At 36.4% G+C, this 20,510-nt stretch overlaps 1 pseudogene; it reads left to right on the top strand.

The window, feature by feature from the left end:
• The first annotated feature begins 9,525 nt into the window (after positions 1 to 9,525).
• Positions 9,526 to 17,233, top strand: LOC132306054 (pre-mRNA-processing-splicing factor 8A-like; annotated as a pseudogene).
• Positions 17,234 to 20,510: the final 3,277 nt, after the last annotated feature.

The raw sequence follows: 20,510 nt of genomic DNA, 5'->3' as shown, positions 1-20,510 counted from the left end.
CCATATCTATGATTACACTAATAAATTCCCCATTAATTGAAAGCATATGGTTAATTGCATGAGCTTAGTGGTGAATCATAACCCTAAGATTCTCTTCCTATCTCTTTAATTCTTAGTTTAATTTAATTTAATTTACTTGCATTGTCATTTCTATTTCCATACTTTCGATTGAACTCTAGTTTAATCACTTCACCAAAAATCTTTTTCTCTCTCTCTATCTCTCTCTCTCTCTCTCTCTTGTGCAATCTCATTAGCACTAAAATCAAGTTTAATCCCAACATGTGTTCAATCTCTTGGGTTCGATCCCTTCTCACTTCATACTACATAGTATAAGTGTCTAGCGGTTTATAAATTATAAAGTATGATGCCCACTTGACATTAATTCTAAACCTAAAGTGTTGTGCATTATTTTGTGCATACGCTAGGTCGCATCACTTCTCAAGTTCCAGCTTATCGAAGTATTCTTTGGTAAGTCTCACTTTCTCATCTTGAAAGTTTAATTTTGTATTAGCCAAGTCATCTTCTTTATTTTTAAGCATAGAAGTAACATCTTCGTATTTAGCCTTGAAGGAAGCCATCTCTAGGAAAAGCTTCTCATATTCTTTTGCAATAACAACAGAGTATGTAGTGCCCTATAAATCAATACATAAATAAATAAATAGTGGCAAATAGTTGAAAAAGAAAGAGATGCACATGATAAGGGTAAAATCTCACCTGGCTAACTAGATGAAGAAATTTTCGTAAAAGCTCAGATGCTGGCAGGTTCTGCAATCTGGTAGCGTCATCTTTTACTACCATTTTATGTAGCCTATCATACGCGACATTAGCGTTATCGAGAATCGACTCCCCTTAGGAAAATGCTTGGTTGGTTAATATCGAACTAAAACTCTCAAAACTCGTAGGAACCCCACCAAATCCGCTGAAACCTAGAGATATAGGAGTGGGACCTGGTAACACTCCAGGGTTTGAAGATCTACCATGATTTTGCTCTCATACCCTTCATAATTTCTTGGAAGCAGGAGTAGAGGGAAGATTACTTGACCAGACTTGGGCTAGGAGCCTTTTACTGAGTTTCTGGCCTACACAAAGAGTAGTAAGGAAAATATTTAATAAAATATTAACTAAAATTAGTAAGTTTACGTATAGGTAACTTTAGTTTTCTTACCTTTCTCTGAATAAGTGAGGGTTTCATTTGAGCTAGTAGCTCGTACATACAATTCTAGAGCTTCCTCCATCGTAAGATCACTAAAGGTCTTCACTGGGTGCGCAAGGGCGTTACCAACATATTCTTTTTCTTGGGCTGAGAGAGCTGGTCTCGCCTTAAAGTCTGGAAAACGGAATTATAAGTCGCAATTCTCTAAAAAAAATAAAATAAATAAATAAAAATTGTGAGTACTATTCACATGAATAGTACCCGCGGGTACTGTTCACAAAAAAAAAAAAAAAAAAAAAAAAAAAAAAAACATATATGTATACATTTTTATATATCATACCTGCAGGGTTTGAATTACTCCAAACATTGGAAAGTTTCCCGTATGCACCGGAAATAAAAAAGAAACAACTCTTCCAGCCTTTATTATTTTCAGGAGCTACAACAATGAGGAATTTCTTCCTTGATCGACACTAAAAGTACAAAAGTTATCCTTTTTCTTCTTGGGATAATAAAAATTCAAGAATTGATTTACGGTTAGACAACCATTGCCACACCTTCCCCAAACAATCAAACAGCCTATAATAATTCCCCTGGAATTAGGGGCAATTTGAGAAGGAGCTATCTTCAGATAAGAAAGAATTTCTTCTACAAATGGATGAATCGGAAAACGTAAGCCCACAGCAAAAGTTAACTCGAAAAAGCATACCTCGCCCAAACGAATAGAAGAACATCTATCTTCTAGTTTGGGTTTGTGAAGGTGAATAGATGAAGGAATGGAGTATTTAAATCTACAATTCTGAAATTCTCATCCTTAATTAAGGATTCTCCTTCACGCGGAGAAAGCTTGGAAAAAGCAGTCCTTGGTCTTGAGGAGTAATCAACACCAGATTCGTCAGCATAATCAGGATCAAGTTCTTCAACACTTTCAGAGGTTGAGTCTTCAGATTGAGATTCAATATTCAAGTTATTTTCATGCATGGACATGATGAGATATTGGATATCGCAAAAATAGCGAAACCACTGTGGAATTACACCGATAATCCAGTAGAGACGACTTATTACGTATCTATAACGATCCATAAGAAACTCACAGTTAGGATTCAGTTTAAAGGATTTCAAATAAAAAAGAAAAAAGAGGTAAATAAATAAATATATATATATTTATTTATTTATAGGAATATTTTTTTTCAAGTAACAATGAAGTTCTTGCAATGGAGTCCTACTACAATATGGAAGGGGGTTGTAGTAAAAAGGAAATAAATAAAATGTAGAAAGTATTTCCTTGGTCCAAAACGTACCCGGAAATAGGGGGCAACTGATAGGAAAAAATAACCCTAACCTAACTTAACCTAACGACAGAGGTAATTAAGTATTGACTAGCCGCCAGAACTCTTTAACTTTCAAGCGATAATATCTCGTTATCAAGGATAACCATTTCTATTATATGAGAATGATGACAAATCGTATCAAGGATAAGATTTGTCATGGGGTAAGTTCAAATCTTATCAAGGATAAGATTTCCACGGATAAGCTCCATGGGCTAAGGACAATGAAATTCCCTTATCAAGAATACGGGAAGTGACTATAAATACGAAGACGACTCGGGAATAAGGTACACACAAAAAATCTCATACTAACTTGATCGTCGGAGGGTCAACGGCAAGCACCACACTGGTGTTTGACTTTGCCGTCCTTGTTTTGCAGGAAATTGTGTCGTACTAGGCCGCGGTGAATTTCAACCTTAATAGCACACAACCAACTGTATAGGAGGTCTTATTTAGGACCTTACTTAAAGTGTGTAACCCTTGCAGAAGCTCAGCAGATACTGAGGACTATCCATAAAGGGGTTTGTGGTAATCATTCAGGGGGAAGGTCTCTAGCACACAAAGCTATGACACAGGGGTATTTTTGGCTGAACATGTCACGAGACGCGGAGGAATTTTCGAGAAGGTGCGACAAGTGTCAAAGGTTCGGACCGCTGATCCACCAACCACCAAAAGATTTGCACGTAATGGCCAAATCATGGCCTTTTGTGCAATGGGGGATAGATGTGGTTGGCCTGTTACCGACCGCTAGATCATAAAATAAGTATGTTCTACTTGCAACAGACTACTTTACCAAATGGTGGAGGCAGAACCGTATCCTAGTGTGACTCAGACCTATGTGAGACGCTTCATTTGGAGTAATATCATCTGTCGATTTGGTGTGCCGAGGTCGATTATCATGGACAATGGAACTAACCTTGATAGCAAGCAGGTGAACGAGTTGCTGGAAGAATATGGAATCAATCAAAAGTTAGCAGCGGTCAGCCATCCATAGGCAAATGGTCAGGCTGAGATCACAAACAGAACGATTTTTGCTTGCATAAAGAAGAAGCTTGAAGAAGAAAAAGGGAAGTGGTTGGATGAACTCCTGAACATCCTATGGGCGTACAAAACGACTCCAAGGCGACCGATTGGAGAGAGCCCATTCGCCATGGCATATGGTACTGAGGCAGTAATATCGGTAGAGCACCAAGTTCCCACCGTTCGGAGCTTAGCGTGGAATCAGGAGTAGAATGATCATATGTTAAACTTCAACCTCAACTTGCTTGAAGAGAGGAGGAATGTTGTAGCAATAAGGCTTGTGTCATATCAGCAGACGCTCATGAACAGTCACAACAGAAAGGTGAGGCATAGGGACTTTGCACCTGGTGATTTGGTTCTGAAAAGAAAAGTTAGTAGTATCAAGAAAATGGTGTCACCTTGGGAAGGACCGTGTAAAGTTGCAGAGGTTATAGGAAAGGGAGCATACCTCTTGGATACCATGGCTGGGAGGCTGGTAAACAAGCCTTGGAATGCCACCTCTTTAAAAAGGTATTATCAATGAAAATTGAGTTTCAGTTTAACCAATGTTTATCTTCAATTGTATACTTGCAAGAGGGCAAAACTTCAAAAAATTTATAAAGAGTATCATTTTCTTCTAATAAGGTGACTGAGTATAAGCAAAGCAAAGCAAGTGGCATTCTAGCCGAACGCCAAACACTTGCTAAAAAATAAAAAGCCAAGTGGCAAGTGGCATTCTAGCTGAGCGCCAGGCATTTAAGCAAAGTAAGTAGCAACTGGCACTACGAGTCGAACGCCAAACACTTGCTAAAAATAATGAAAAGTCATGTGGCAAGTAGCATTCTAGCCGAGCGCTAGGCACTTAAGCAAAGTAAGTGGCAACTGGCACTACGAGCCAAATGTCAAACACTTGCTAAAAATAATGAAAAGCCAAGTGGCAAGTGGCATTCTAGTCGAGCGCCAGGCACTTAAGCAAAGTAAGTGGCAACTGGCACTACGAGCCGAACATCAAACACTTGCTAAAAATAAAAAGCCAAGTGGCAAGTGGCATTCTAGTCGAGCGCCAGGCACTTAAGCAAAGTAAGTGGCAACTGGCACTACGAGCTGAATGCCAAACACTTGCTAAAAATAATGAAAAACCAAGTGGCAAGTGGCATTCTAGCCGAGCGTCAGGCACTTAAGCAAACTAAGTGGCAACTGGCACTACGAGTCGAACGCCAAACACTTTCTAAAATTAATGAAAAGCCAAGTGGTAAATGGCATTCTAGCCAAGCGCCAGACACCTTAGCAGAGTAAGCAGTGGCTTGTACTATTAGCCGAAGGCCACTCGTTAAAAAAAAAAAAAAAAAAAAAAAAATTACTACCAAATGATGCAAAGATTGAGATCGGATGTAGTAAAAAATGATCCTTTTCATTCATGATAAATTGAAGATTACAAAGAATATCATAAGGAGATGGGAACAATCAAGTTCTGTTTGTCTCCTCGTTCACCTACTCACCCTCGGTAGCCTCGTCACGATTGTTAGTATTCTCTTCCCCATCATTGGTCATAGCATCTCTGTGAGGGAGGGAGTCAAGCTGGATCACCATTTCATTCTGCTGAGTTCCGCCCTCTGCAGCAGACACAAGGGGAACCACAGTGGAGAGAGGAGGAATGTCTAAAGGCTGAGCAGAAGGAGGGACATGGATAACTCTGGATGAGGTGATCCCCTCACACTCTTCAAAGATGTGTTCGGCAGGAGTGGGGTCTGGATCAGCATAGACTCCTTGGGAGTTAATTTCCAGCTCCTTGTCAACATCATCTGGGCCTGTGCCAGCCTCAGTAGGAAAACGATTGTTGAAACCCTCTTGGTATCCCTCAGCATACCTGATTTTGCTGTTCTATGTCTGTAGTCAATGGTTGGTAGACAATCAATTCTTCCCATATGCCCTTCAATTCTGAGTAATAATCTTCAACAGAACGATCTCCCTGCTGGAGATTAAAAATATCCTGGTACAACTGATAAATACGAGAAATATTCTTCTCTGAAGAATACATATCCCTGAGATTTTCCCAAATATCTTTGGCTGATTCTAGGAATGACACGTTGTTGAAGATCTTAGGCTCCAAGCTGTTCCATAACCAAGTCATAATCTAAGCATCTTCTTTCTCCCAAGCCTCAATAATCTTTTCATCCCTGGTGGGTTTGGTTGATTTAAGATATGACAGTTTCCTCGAGCTCGTAAGAACACCTCTACGGCTCGAGACCATTGAAGGTAGTTTGAGCCTTTCAGTTTGGTGCTGGTGATTGACCCAAGTAGATGGGATTCCTTAGTATCCATCACAAGAGTTGCCGAACAAATGAGATATAGTAGCGAAAGGCAGCCGAGATAAGAGAACCAAGATCTAGCCGAGATGAACCCGAGGGAAATTATCGAGGAGAGAGCCGAGTAGGGATCCGAGAGAGATTGTTGAGATGAGAACTAAGATCACCGAGGAGAGATCACCTAGATGAGATTGCTAAGAGAAAGCCGAGGAGGGATCCGAGAGAGATTATCGAGACGCGAACTGAGATCACCGAGGAGAGATCGCCGAGAAGAGATTGTTGAGAGAAAGCCGAGTCAGAATCAAGATCGGAGTCTGAATACGACTAAAAAAAAATTGAAGAGGGATCAATTTCCACTCTGATACCATATTGAAAGAGAGAGAGAGAGAGAGAGAGAGAGAGAAAAAATATATGAAAACGTATATATTATTGAGTGAGTATTACAATAATACAATGGTGTTTGTGATACCCCCCAATTTTGGAACACGGGTTGATCAAATCCGTGCACAAAATTAAGGGATATCAAAACAATTAAAGTATTTAAATAAGCACGGATTACAAAAATGAAATAAAGAATAAAATAAAACGCTGAAGAAGACTAATTAATAGTAAATCCATTAACAGCTCCCAAATGGTTACAACTCGGGAATCCTGTAACTCAAGGACTCCTTAACCAACAGATACTATTTAGAATTCCAGAAAAAAAAAAATAGTAATATCAACTGAAACAATATTAATATCCTACTTTTAAATAAACAGAAGGAATGGATAAGTCCTCCAGTTGCGGACCTGAACCTTGAGACTTGACCTTCTAACAACCTGAAAAATAAAAATAAAGTGGGTCAAACCCACGAGCAAGTTCTCTATACTAAACCTCTGAAAACCAATAAACAAATCATCAATACCAAAACCAACCCTAATAAAGTTTTAACGGTAATATACGATGATACACATATATATAAATACTTATATATATACATACTATAATCCTATCCATTAATAGGTTAATTAAATTGTAAAACCCTTAATCAATGATTAATTAATAATCATACATAAACCAATCGACCAATATATATTTCTTTCTAAAAAGAAACTCCTCCAACCCTAATTCCACCCTAGACAGTAACTTAATTAAACAACAAAGTTTAAATTAACAGAATATCACATTTAATCCGAAACTAAATACTAATTTCAATTATCTTTGTCGTATAGCCACTGTCTATGCTTTGACAATTAGTCCCTGTCCATACCAATATTATTTTACTAATACAACAAAATAATATCCAGCATTTAGGTACTAGATTATTCTAATGAGAATATCCAATCCAAATTGACCTATACGTACAATATCCATAGATGAATTTTAAATCATCCCATAGCAATTTAGGTATGCATTGGCAATTTAACCATGCCATTACAAACATACTTATTTATTAATTAGCAATTCAACCATGCTGCCTTAAGTATATCTACTTATACCATTAATTAGCAATTCAACCATGCTTCCTGTATATGAAATTTATTCATAACTAATAAGGCAATATATTAAAGCCTTTGGTAACTCACCCATGCCTACAATTCAACCATGTATCAATCTTAAACTTAACAAGAAGTTAATCTATACATAGACATCTTATGTATATTACACGCATAACATTAACTTAATAATCAGCCAATCCAGATACTCTTAAATAATATATATATATATATATATATATATATATATATATATATAACAAATATATCTATATACACTTCCTTCCATCCCCAAGTATTAATTAAATATATGCACGCACAATAAATACCATAGTGACACTCTATGGCTCTCAAAATACCACGAACGCATCCTCTAACGGTTGCTTTTAGCCCTAACAGCTTAGAAGCAAATTTCGGGAATTCACTGGACCCCACAGAAGCTTTCTTAGTCCTCAAACACCCTTGTATGCGCTACCACGCGCCTCCACACTCGCCCAGACCCACCTCACGCGCTTCCACGCGCCATCCCTCACTGGCAGGCGCGTCCATGAGCCCTCACGCGCCTGATCCACTCTCGGCGCGTGTTGGCAACTTCTAATTGGTTGCCGCTTTGTGCTCTGGTAAACCGTACTACACTGGATAATTTTTCTGTTGACTAGACTAAGTCAACAGTCCAGATCACATGCGCACCATACTCCTATGTTCTATGCTACACTGAATCATATTCCTTTCATCAATTTAATCCAAAGGTCCAGATTAGTCACTCACCCTTATACTATATACCTCGCCGCACTGGAATATACCCTCCTTTGAGGCGCCGATTTCACAGAAGCCTCTAATGTATATATATACATATAAACAGTGCACAATAACAAATTTATACATATAAAATTCTAAAAATTTGAAACATTATTCTACAAAAAAATATAGAATCAGTCCAGGAAATTCTCGGGGAAAAACCAAAAGCTTAACTTGTTAATTTTGGGCACAAATAAATATATATATATATATATATAATTATATTATGACCCATTTAATCTAATTTATCATGCAACACAAAGTTAAAACAAATTATAAAAATTTCAGAAATAAAGTTTAATTAACCTAACCTTACACACAATACTTAAATCATCAGAACAGTTCATACATATATTCACCTGTTTAAATCTATAATTTTTTCCCCAAAGAATAAACATGTTCCTCCAATCCGATTAATAAATTAGTTTTAATCAACAAAATAAAAAAATATATAATTTTGATACACAAGTTGATAGGTTTATGAATTCTAAGAGGAGAAGTAGAGAAGAACTCGCCTGTAACTTCCAAATCCGGTCTCCTCTTTCTCTGATCCGGCGTCCTCCTCGTTAGCCCTTTTTCTTCTCTCTCTGACTCTCTCTTATTTTCTAACGTGAAAACCCTTATTGATAAAACCTTAAGTGTATATTTATACACATAAATACCTATTCTTATTCCAAGACTGACTACCAAATAAAAAAAAACAAACAATCATTAACTAATATATATATTGACACACATATTTTATATAATATATATATGTATATCACCTTTCATAATTAATTATTAATTAATTAAATCATATATACCTATATATATATATATATATATATATATATATTCTTCCATAATACTTATTAACTAATTATATTATTTAATTATATTTATGTAATTAATTAATTAACCTTAAATAATAATACTTATTATTTTTTACGCACTACAAAATCCTTTAAATAACTTCCTAACCATGGGCCTTTAATTAATTACCCACCAAGGCTTCATTCAAGCCCAAAACCATAACCTTTGGTCTAACTTTCCTTAAACCCAATCTAATTACTTTAAATAATTAAATAAATAATACACACCAGCTTAAATGCACACACATCAAATAAACAATTCACAAACCTTTGGTCTAACTTTCCTTAAACCCAATCTAATTACTTTAAATAATTAAATAAATAATACACACCAGCTTAAATGCACACACATCAAATAAACAATTCACAAATCAAATAACATATCAATTCAACAAACATAATTACGAACTATAGTTTAATTAAAACAAGACAATTAATTTACACACTTAATTAAATAAAACAAATCATTTAAAAAAAATAATAATAATAAAAAAAAAATCAATCAATCACAATTAAATCAAACAAATCAATTAAAAATAAAATAATAGTAATTAATTTCAATTAATTAATCCTTTAAAATGTGGGGGTATTACAGTGTTTATATAGGGGAAGCTATGGGAGTAGGTGAGTGGAGAACAAGTAAATCTTATACATGATAATTCTATATATGGTAATGAGGGGTAGGTGACAACTCATACAATACTAACTGTACACGTGTGACAACTCATACAATGGTGATATTTCTTACTGCATAAGAAACTTATTGCCCGTCATTTGATACTTTTGAATATTGAATTGTTCCTTGATGATTGTTTATTTGGTTTATTTATTTATTTTTTGCTTATAATTTTTTCCACTCTTTCTATAGGAACGCCAGCATAATTATTTGAAAGATGGTCCATATGTCACTCCTGAAGAAGCGGTGGCTATTTATACAACCACTGTGCATTGGTTGGAATCAAGAAAGTTCTCCCCTATTCCCTTCCCTCCATTGTCTTACAAGCATGATACGAAGCTTCTGATCCTTGCTCTTGAAAGGTTGAAGGAATCATATAGTGTGGCTGTGAGGTTAAATCAACTACAAAGAGAGGAGTTGGGCCTCATTGAACAAGCTTATGACAATCCACATGAAGCTTTGTCACGGATTAAGCGTCACCTGCTTACGCAACGTGCTTTCAAAGAAGTATGTTTTATGATACCTGAGAATGAGTTTTATTTTAGCATCTGAAACTCACTGCTAAAAACATGAACATAATTGAGAATATTATATTTTGCAGGTTGGAATTGAGTTCATGGATTTGTACAGCTATCTGATTCCAGTTTACGAGATTGAACCTCTTGAAAAGATTACAGATGCATATCTAGACCAATATCTGTGGTATGAGGGTGACAAGCGCCATCTCTTTCCAAATTGGATTAAACCTGCAGATTCGGAGCCACCACCGCTTTTAGTTTATAAATGGTGCCAGGGAATAAATAATTTGCAAAGTGTATGGGACACTAGTGAAGGACAATGTGTGGTGATGCTTCAGACTAAGTTTGAGAAATTCTTCGAAAAGATTGATTTGACTATGCTCAACAGGTGAACTATTTGGCATAAAGTTTCTGAATGTTAACATTGTTTTTTTTTTTTTTTTTTTTAATTACTTCTGTAGGCTTCTACGTTTGGTGCTTGATCATAATATTGCTGATTATGTGACTGCAAAGAACAATGTGGTGTTGTCGTATAAGGATATGAGTCATACAAACTCATATGGGCTTATACGCGGTCTTCAGTTTGCTTCTTTTGTCGTACAATATTATGGACTTGTGCTGGATCTCTTGCTTCTTGGTTTGACTCGAGCCAGTGAAATTGCTGGTCCACCACAGATGCCTAATGAGTTCATTACTTATTGGGACACCAAAGTAGAAACGAGACATCCAATACGGTTGTACTCTCGGTATATTGACAAGGTGCATATATTGTTCCGCTTTACTCATGAAGAGGCTCGTGATCTTATCCAGCGATATCTTACTGAGCATCCTGATCCTAATAATGAAAACATGGTTGGGTATAACAATAAGTGCTGGCCAAGAGATGCAAGAATGCGTCTCTTGAAGCATGATGGTAAGATTTTATTCTACTTTGCCTTAACCAGAAATTTATGCAAAAGTCTTTAATGCAGTGGTTTTTAAGAGATTTAAGGAAATCTGACTGCTTTGCTATTTTTCAGTCAATCTTGGGAGAAGCGTATCCTGAGATATGAAAAACCGGCTTCCTCGAAGTATCACAACTCTGGAGTGGGAGAACAGCTTCGTTTCTGTTTATAGCAAAGATAATCCGAACTTGCTTTTCAGCATGTAAGTACATTTTGTTATAGTTTCTCTGATCATCTTTTTCCTGTATGATTGATTTTGTGTAGAGTAATAATAAGCTTGCCTTTCTACTGGCTACTGTCATATCTTAGTCCCTCTTGCACCCTTAAAAAAAAAAAAATTTACAAGTAATCCCTCTTGCACCTTTTGATTCTTCTCTCCTGGTCTACATACTGTGTTCTTCAGTCATGATTCTGGTTAGGTTATTTACTTGTTCATTTTTGTGTGAGCATCACAGTCATGAATTGACCAATTCTTTGTGGTTGACAATTTTGATTTGGACCTTATTCAACCATGGTTTGCCAAAAACAAAAAAAAATAGGTTCCCAGTTTAGCTTGTCCCTGCCCCCCAGTTTTCTATTTCAAATTATATTTCTGTTCTTTCACCTCCTGATTTGATTTTCATTATTTTGGTTTTGATACATGATAGATAATAAATGCTGTTGATATGTAGGTGTGGATTTGAGGTTCGTATACTGCCTAAGATAAGAATGACCCAAGAGGCATTCAGCAACACAAGAGATGGTGTTTGGAATCTGCAGAATGAACAGACCAAGGAAAGAACTGCTGTCACTTTCTTACGAGTTGATGATGAACATATGAAGGTATTTGAGAATCGTGTTAGGCAAATTCTTATGTCTTCAGGATCAACCACATTCACACAAAAATTGTCAACAAATGGAATACGGCTCTTATAGGCCTGATGACATACTTCCGTGAAGCAACAGTGCATACACAAGAACTGTTAGACTTGCTGGTGAAGTGTGAAAATAAAATTCAGACCCGTATAAAGATTGGATTGAATTCAAAGATGCCTAGCAGGTAAAGTTCTTCGTCATGCAAGCTATTATATTTCAATTAATACCTATGTTAGTGGGGTCTTCCTAAATGTAATTTTTTTGTTTTCAGGTTCCCTCCTGTCATTTTCTACACACCGAAGGAAATTGGAGGGCTTGGCATGTTATCAATGGGTCATATATTAATTCCACAAAGTGATCTCCGGTACAGTCAACAGACAGATGTTGGTGTAACACATTTTAGGGCTGGAATGAGTCATGAAGAGGACCAGCTGATTCCAAATCTTTATCGTTACATACAGGTATAGGAATTCTCATATCCATATATCATATTTCCTGCATATATTTTACTTTATTGTGTTAATCATCATTCTGGCTTCTTAACAGCCATGGGAGAGCGAGTTCATTGATTCACAGAGAGTTTGGGCAGAATATGCACTTAAGAGACAGGAAGCTCAGTCACAAAATAGGCGTTTGACCCTTGAAGATTTGGAAGTGAGTATTTCTTATTTACTGCCTCTTTTTGTGGTCATTAGGCTCTTTTTTCTTTTTCCTTGTTCTCCATGATGGAGAAGGGGAATGGGTTTAACACTTTAATTGTTCACATTTTTAGCATTTAATATTGGTGGTGTGGGACCATCAGTTAAACTGCTGGTCCTAGCTTTGCGTTACTTGGAGATGTCATTGTTCCTTCTATCAGGGTTCTATTGGCTATGTGTTGCTTCTGTGAAATCACTTCATCAGTCTGTATGTGGGATGGGTGCTATTGGAATGTATTCTATTTGTAGCTGTTGACTAATTATTTGGTCAACAACATTAATTTTGTGACGCATGAACATAGTTAACTTTAGTAGGGTGCCTAATTGTTTATTTCAATTCATTCTACAGGATTCATGGGATCGTGGAATACCTCGAATCAATACTCTGTTCCAGAAAGACCGACATACACTGGCATATGACAAAGGATGGAGAGTTCGGACAGATTTCAAACAGTATCAAGTCTTGAAACAAAATCCATTTTGGTGGACGCACCAAAGGCATGATGGGAAATTGTGGAACTTGAATAACTATCGTACTGATGTTATCCAAGCACTTGGGGGTGTTGAAGGAATTCTGGAACATACATTATTCAAGGGAACTTAGTATGTTTTCTCTTTCCCCTCTGTATTTTTTTTTTTTTTTTTTGGGTTCGTTTCCATTATTACAATCATTACTGTGTTTTTTAGTATCATAAGCTAATTATTAATTTGGGCTACTCAATGGACTTAACAGAGAAGAAACTATAATATAAAGTACAATCTAGCTTATACACAGCATATTGTCTGCCTCCTTGTAGAAGGTTTGGGATTTATTGAACCAATGAAATCATTTATAAGATGACTGTGTTTAGGCTCACAAGAAGTCACTTTGGTGTGTGGCAATCAGTATTTCTACCAATAGTTGAAAGTGTTCACAAATTGTTAAGGTTGAGAGTTTGCATTGACAAGTATTTCGGTAATTAACTTATTATCTTTGATATTTCAGCTTTCCAACTTGGGAGGGTCTTTTCTGGGAAAAGGCTTCAGGTTTTGAGGAGTCCATGAAATACAAGAAACTGACAAATGCTCAAAGATCTGGGCTCAACCAGATTCCTAACCGTCGGTTTACCCTTTGGTTGTCGCCCACAATAAATAAGGCCAACGTCTATGTTGGATTCCAAGTGCAATTAGACTTGACTGGGATATTTATGCAAATACCAACTCTTAAGATATCACTAATTCAGATATTCCGTGCCCATTTGTGGCAGAAGATTCATGAGAGTGTGGTAATGGATCTCTGCCAGGTTTTGGATCAAGAATTGGATGCATTGGAAATTGAGATTGTGCAGAAGGAAACAATCCATCCTCGGAAGAGCTACAAAATGAATAGCTCTTGTGCTGACATCCTTCTGTTTGCAGCCCATAGATGGCCCATGTCAAAACCCAGTTTAGTTGCCGAATCAAAGGATGTTTTTGACCAAAAAGCGAGCAATAAATACTGGATAGATGTGCAGCTCCGTTGGGGAGATTATGATTCTCATGATATTGAGCGCTATACCCGGGCAAAGTTCATGGATTATACTACGGATAACATGTCTATCTATCTGTCACCAACTGGGATAGCATCTGTGTTTTTTTTGTAATAGCTAACTTGTTAAATTTTTGTTTTCAGGCTAATTAGTTTGTTGTTTTCATTGCAGGGGTTATGATTGGCATTGATCTTGCATATAACTTGCATTCTGCTTTCGGGAACTGGTTTCCAGGGTCAAAACGCCTGCTTAATCAAGCTATGAATAAGATTATGAAGGTGTGCTTGATTGTAGTATTTATTGTTTAAATGTTCTACATCTACAGATAAGTTAATAAACTAGTAGATTATAGATTCAGAGCAGTAGACTAATTACCTTTTGTGTATATGCAGTCAAATCCAGCTTTATATGTTTTGAGGGAGCGGATAAGGAAAGGGTTGCAGTTGTATTCTTCTGAGCCCACAGAGCCATATTTATCATCTCAAAACTATGGGGAGATATTCAGCAATCAAATAATTTGGTTTGTTGATGACACAAATGTGTATCGTGTCACAATCCACAAGACATTTGAAGGAAATCTCACAACAAAATCCATCAATGGTGCAATCTTCATATTTAATCCAAGGACAGGGCAGCTGTTTCTGAAGGTTTTTTTTTTTTTTTTTGTTATGAAGTGAAATTAAAGTAATAGTCTTCTTCTTTATCATTATTCAACATAAAGTGTGTTATTCATATTTCTTTCAGGTGATTCACACAAGTGTATGGGCGGGACAAAAGCGACTTGGTCAGCTGGCCAAGTGGAAAGCAGCAGAAGAAGTGGCTGCTCTTGTGCGTTCCTTGCCTGTGGAAGAACAGCCAAAGCAAATCATTGTGACTCGTAAAGGAATGCTGGATCCCTTGGAGGTTCACTTGTTGGATTTCCCTAATATTGTTATTAAAGGAAGTGAGTTGCAACTTCCATTCCAAGCTTGCTTAAAGATTGAGAAATTTGGTGATCTGATTCTGAAGGCGACAGAACCACAAATGGTTTTGTTCAATATATATGATGATTGGTTGAAGAGTATTTCATCTTACACGGCATTCTCCAGACTCATTCTAATTCTGCGTGCACTTCATGTTAACAATGAGAAAGCGAAGATGTTATTGAAGCCTGACAAGACAATTATCACTGAGCCTCACCACATCTGGCCATCTCTTACGGATGATCAATGGATGAAGGTAATGTCAACTTAACCACTTGCATGTTTAGGTACTGGTGTAGTCGTGTGCATAGGTTGACTGATTGCTTCCACTTGATCTAAAAGGATTAAATTGACTGACTTTTTAATTCGAATTTACTCAACAAAGTCTTGTCTTGACTTTGAGTTGCCATCCTTGAATTTTGTGAATAATTGCTATGTGTGAAGAATTGTTCTTGATTTTCATATGCAAAGCACACTAAGATATTGTATGGTGCAGGTTGAAGTTGCTTTAAGAGATCTTATACTCTCAGACTATGCCAAGAAAAACAATGTGAACACATCAGCACTGACACAATCTGAGATTCGTGATATAATAGTTGGAGCTGAGATTACTCCACCATCACAACAGAGACAACAGATTGCTGAGATTGAGAAACAGGTGATTTCTTGTTAATATATGTGTGTGTGTGTGTGTGTGTGTGTATATATTCATTTTGTGAAATTGTGCCGTTTTCTTTCTAATAATTATGATAAATATATTTTATGTGGTTGTGTATCCAGTTAGAGATTTAATTTTACTTTTGTGTTCAGGCAAAAGAAGCGAGTCAGTTAACAGCAGTCACTACAAGGACGACAAATGTGCATGGTGATGAACTCATTGTCACCGCCACAAGTCCTTATGAACAAGCTGCTTTTGGGTCCAAGACTGATTGGCGTGTGAGAGCAATTTCAGCTACAAACCTTTATCTTCGAGTGAATCATATATATGTGAATTCAGAGGACATAAAGGTACTTCTTCACCTATCTCTTGTAGTAATTTATGAAATTTGAATATTTAATATTTGCTTACATTGGAGTTAACTGATGATGCAGGAAACAGGCTACACCTACATCATGCCCAAGAACATCTTGAAGAAGTTCATATGCATTGCAGATCTGCGGACTCAAATTTCGGGGTACTTGTACGGCATAAGTCCTCCAGATAATCCTCAGGTCAAGGAAATTCGCTGTATTGCCATGCCACCACAGTGGGGCACCCATCAGCAAGTTCATCTCCCATCGGCTCTCCCTGAGCATGACTTCCTAACTGATTTGGAGCCTCTGGGATGGATGCACACACAACCAAATGAGCTTCCCCAGTTGTCACCACAGGTTTTTGTTTTGTTCATCTTCTGTTCTCAATTGTTTAATTGATTTTTGTATAATAAGTGGTTTTTTTAGCTTCCTAATTATATATGTTAACATTAGTAGTGGGATTGAGCTGTGCCATGATTTGTCCTTCTGAACCAAGCAATTTACTGGATGCAGGATCTCACTAGTCATGCTCGGGTTCTAGAGAACTACAAGCAATGGGATGGGGAAAAATGCATCATTCTGACTTGCAGTTTTACTCCGGGTTCCTGCTCGCTAACTGCATATAAGCTTACCCCAACAGGTTATGAGTGGGGGCGTGCCAACAAGGACACTGGAAGCAATCCTCATGGTTATTTGCCAACACATTATGAAAAGGTCCAGATGCTACTGAGTGATCGTTTCCTTGGTTTTTACATGGTAAGAATTTGTTTAGATTGTGTTTTTGATGTCAAGAATTCCTTCTGTCTGGAAACTGTACAATTGCATCATTGATATTCATGTTGTGTATGGTATACATTTTTTATTTTTCATTTTGTCTTCAATGATCTAACTAGGTCATTTTGTGGCTTGTGTTAGATCCCGGATAATGGTCCATGGAATTACAACTTCATGGGGGTGAAGCACACAGTGAGCATGAAGTATGGTATCAAGCTGGGAACACCTCGAGAGTACTATCACGAGGATCATAGGCCAACTCATTTCTTAGAGTTCAGCAACTTGGAGGAGGGTGATTCTGCAGAAGGTGATCGTGAAGATACATTCTCGTAAAGTTCAGTACTTTTGATTAGCTTGCCAAAATACACCGAAATACACTGTATTCTTAGTTTTCACTTTGCAAATGTCAACAAGATAGTGGCAAGGCCAGTCATTGGACTGATGTACATGTTTTTGATGTGGCTGTGCATCCAGATTGTAGCTGTAAGCTGTTGTAGTAAAGCCAATAGAGTTGAAAATATTATGTATTTTAGAAATGTGCATACTGCATGTTGATATTGTTTTTGATGTGGTTGCTATCCAAGTCTTGCTTTGCTCCTTTTGATTGCATCGTTCGGCATACTGAAGACGGAATGGGATATACATAATACATATTTACTTGGTGGTGGTAACAACTTAGGGCGCGAATCCTCTGAAGTTAATAACCCTGCGGTCCCTGCACACTACTTAAGGCATTGTTTGGCTTGGCACAATAAAAAAGGCAAGTAACGGAATAGTGAAGTTAACAATAACTAGCCAACAAAAAACCAAAAAGAAAAAGCAAAAAGGAAAGTCTGAATATGAATCTAACCCACCGAGAATCAAAAGTTGAAATTTGACCCTTCTCCTTCATTTTTGTTCCAATTTCTTTTGCAACTTCTCCCCTTCCTTTTTTGTTTTCTTTCTTCTCTCCTTCTCTTTTTGTTTTCTTCCACCATTTCTTTTTTAACTTCTTGAATCCAAACCCTAATTCCTCTCTCCTCTCTTTCTGGTTCCATCAAAAGAATAGTGTATAATTGCTTTTTAATTACTTTTTTTATTCAAAACCCTAATTCATCCCTCCTTTCCTCTTGGTTCCATGAAAATCCTTTTTTTTTTTAATTTTTTTTTTATTTCCTTTTTTGAATCAAAACCCTTTTACTTTTTTTATTTCCTTTTTTGAATCAAAACCCAGATAGCAGTCTTTACTTGTATTTTTACTTTGCAATTCCTTCTTTGAATCAAATCCAGTTGGTCATTAGATTCAGTTAATAATACATGTTACCAAATTGGAAATATATCTTTTTTCCTTCGGAATTTGAGATTTATAACATTCGAAAATTGGCAATGCTTTCCTTCTAGACATAGCTGATTCTTCAAGAAGATTATCCTCTTCATCTACAGGGAAAGAATTCTACAATGGACCCAAGCTGGTATTTATAGTTTTGCACGTTTGATGGTTGGTAAGGCTTATAAATGTTATTAATATTGTGCATTTATTAGTATTGTTCATTTATTGTTCAAAATACGGTGAAAATTTTGTTTTTAACTGAACATTGTAGATTTAGAACTGAAATTATGATTCTTTCATTTGTCATTTGTTACTGTAAATTATGATATTTTCGCTTGAAATTTACATTGGTTAAGGGGTTAATTTGTAAGGTTTTGTTCTATAATCTTCAATAAAGCATTCTAGCGAATTTGAAATCTTCCACAATTGATTCTTTGAACAGAGTTGGCTTCATTAGGTACCAATGAATTATCGAAATTTTTTGGTATTAAATGTATGCAGCAATTACACATAAATGTATTCGCATGTTATTATTTGATATTTATGAAAAAAACTTGATAAAGTTTAATATTAATTACCACGCTCATCACCTTCACCATCAAAACAATGTATTTACATAGTGATAAATAACTAATGTCACACATAAATCTAACCTAAAAAATTGGAGATATTGGTCGATGCCTAAGGACCAGACATTGACCAAAATCCCCCAACCAGTCGATGTGTAGCCACTTCACGTCGACTAAGTCCTGTATACAAAAAAAAAAAAAAAAAAAAAAAAAAAAAAAAAAAAAACCCCACATTCACCACCTTCACCATCTAAAGAAGGTATTCATAGAGCGCTGAATAACTAATGTCACACATAAATTTAGCCCAAAAAACATTAGAGATAATGGTCGATGCCTAAGATACAAAGGTTCTCTATTCCATGCACACATTCCACATTGATTTGATGGATAGCATACTGTGCTTCCATTGTATTAAATCTGTCGAATTACTAGTTGGCAAGGTATGTATGAAAGAATTGATGAATATTATCAGGCCAGTTTTGAAATGACAACATAATAATATGTTGAATTGAGATATATTTATATGTGACATTAGTTTTTCGGCACTATATGATACATCATTTTGAGGGTGAAAGTGGTAAGTGAGCAAATGGCAAATAATACCAAACTTTGTCAAATTTTTTTTTTTTGGATAATCTATTTTTTGTTGGGTACTCTTATTTTTTTTGGCCCTTTTCATTATTTTGGTAAATATTTAGTATTTTGTTTGTTGTCACAAGTTATACTAACTGACTTTAACATTCTGATGGAACTTTTGCTTGTTGTAGAATTCATACTTAAGTTATCACAATGGACGACGACATAACTACTAATGATGTGAGAACAAGCATTCTAATCGTTGCTGAAATCAATATTACCGATAACTTAGCAACTGAAGTTGTCATTCCCACTGAGATGGAATTCACACCAAAATTGAACATGCAGGTTGATAATGATGACGAAACATACGACTTTTACAATGCTTATGGGGTAAAGTTGGATTTAGTATTGGTAAGAATTATTCAAATAAAAACCGTAAGATAGGACATATTACAACAAGAAAGTTTGTGTGTTGCAAACAAGGTGCTAGGGTGAAGGACAAGAGGGATATCTATACAAGAAAGGCTAGGGCTGAAACTCGAATGGGTTGTGATGCACTGATGCAAATTAGATATGACTGTAAGAAAGGAAAGTATGTTGTATATAATTTTGTAGAATCTCATAATCATCCCATGATAATTCAAGAATGCACACTTATGATGCCATCACAGTGAAGAATAAGTGTTTCCCAAGCTATTGATGTGGACTTGGCCTGCCAATCTGGAGTTCCAGTTGGTAATGCATTTGAGTTAATGAGTAGGTAGGCTGGTGGGAGGTAATCAATTGGCTACACCAAGGTTGATCAACAAAATTTTCTACGAACCATAAGACATAGTGAGTTAGAATATGGAGAGAAGACGTGGCTGATGAATTATTTCAAAATTCACTCTTGTGAGAATCTTTCATTTTTCCACACCATGCAGTTGGATAGCGACGAAATGATATCTAATATATTCTGGGCAGATTCTAGAATGATAATCAACTATTGGAATTTTGAAGACGTCATCACATTTGACACGATATATAAGGGCATCTAAAGCAACCGTCCTTTTGCGGCTTTTCTTAGTTTGAATCATCATCGGGAGACTGCTGTCTTTGGACTAGCATTGATGTATGACGAGACTGCCAATTCATTTGCGTGTCTATTTGATTCATTCTTGAATGCAATGTTACGTAAAGGTTATAAACATAAT

Source organism: Cornus florida, unplaced genomic scaffold (genome assembly GCF_030987335.1).
Source record: "Cornus florida cultivar Cherokee Brave unplaced genomic scaffold, ASM3098733v1 CherokeeBrave_3.0.0_Hap2_Chr05, whole genome shotgun sequence".
Lineage (NCBI taxonomy): Eukaryota > Viridiplantae > Streptophyta > Magnoliopsida > Cornales > Cornaceae > Cornus > Cornus florida.
Note: the sequence above shows the minus strand (reverse complement) of the source record. Positions and strands in the feature narration are given on the sequence as shown.